The sequence below is a fragment of the Lolium rigidum genome, chromosome 3 (genome assembly GCF_022539505.1).
Source record: "Lolium rigidum isolate FL_2022 chromosome 3, APGP_CSIRO_Lrig_0.1, whole genome shotgun sequence".
Lineage (NCBI taxonomy): Eukaryota > Viridiplantae > Streptophyta > Magnoliopsida > Poales > Poaceae > Lolium > Lolium rigidum.
The window spans coordinates 238,720,817-238,722,086 of NC_061510.1; positions in this window are offsets into that span (position 1 = coordinate 238,720,817).

The following is a 1,270-nucleotide window of genomic DNA, read 5'->3' on the forward strand; positions in this document are numbered from 1 at the left end:
ACACTAGTGGTAACTCTCCAATAACAAGTGACAAGTGTTGGGTGAACAAATTACAGTTGGGCAATTGATAGGATTGAAATAGCATTAAGACAGAACATCAAGATTGTTAATCATGTAGGCATGTTTTCCATATATAGTTGTACGTGCTCGCAATGAGAAACTTGCATAACATCTTTTGTCCTACCAGCCGGTGGCAGCCGGGCCTCAAGGGAATCTACTGGCTATTAAGGTACTCCTTTTAATAGAGCACCGGGGCAAAGCATTAACACTTGGTGAAAACATGTGATCCTCATATCACAGCCTTCCCCTCCGGTTGTTCCAATTTCTGTCACTTTGGGGCCTCGGATTCCGGACAGCAATATGTGCAAACAACTTGTAGATACAATCTAAGCAACAATTATAGAGCTTAAATCTAAGATCATGCCACTCGTGCACTAGTGACAAGCATTAAACACAACAAGATTGCAGCAACAATAACTTCACAAACTTTATAGATAGACTAATCATAATGTAACAATCCATCGGATCCCAACAAACACAACACCGATTACATCGCATGGATCTCAATCATGTAAGGCAGCTCATGAGATCATTGTATTGAAGTACATGGGAGAGAGTACCAACTAGCTACTCGCTAGAACCCGTAGTCCATGGGGGAACTACTCACGGAGCATGATGGAGGCGGTGGCGTCAATGGAGATGGCTTCCGGGGGCACTTCCCCGTCCCGGCGGCGTGCCGGAACAGAGATTCTGTCCCCAGAATTGGAGTTTCGCGATGGCGGCGGCGCCCCTGGAGTCTTTCTGGAGTTTCGTCAATTCGTATCGAGGTTTTAGGTCGCGAGGGGTCTTATAGGCGAAGAGGCGGCACAAGGAAGCGCCTGGGAGGGCCACCCCATAGGGCGGCGCGGCCAGGGGGCCGCCCGCGCCGCCTTATGGTGTGGGCCCCCTGCTGCCCGCCTCCGACTCTCCTTCGGTGTTCTGGAACCTTCCGGGGAAAATAAGATATTTGGCCTTTGTTTCGTCGAATTCCGAGAATATTGCCTGAACAGCCTTTCTGGAACCAGAAACAACAGAAAACAGGAACTGGCACTTCGGCATCTTGTTAATAGGTTAGTTCCGGAAAATGCATAAAATCATTATAAATTGTGAGAAAAACATGTAGGTATTGTCATAAAACTAGCATGGAACATCAGAAATTATAGATACGTTGGAGACGTATCAAGCATCCCCAAGCTTAGTTCCTACTCGCCCTCAAGTAGGTAAACGATAA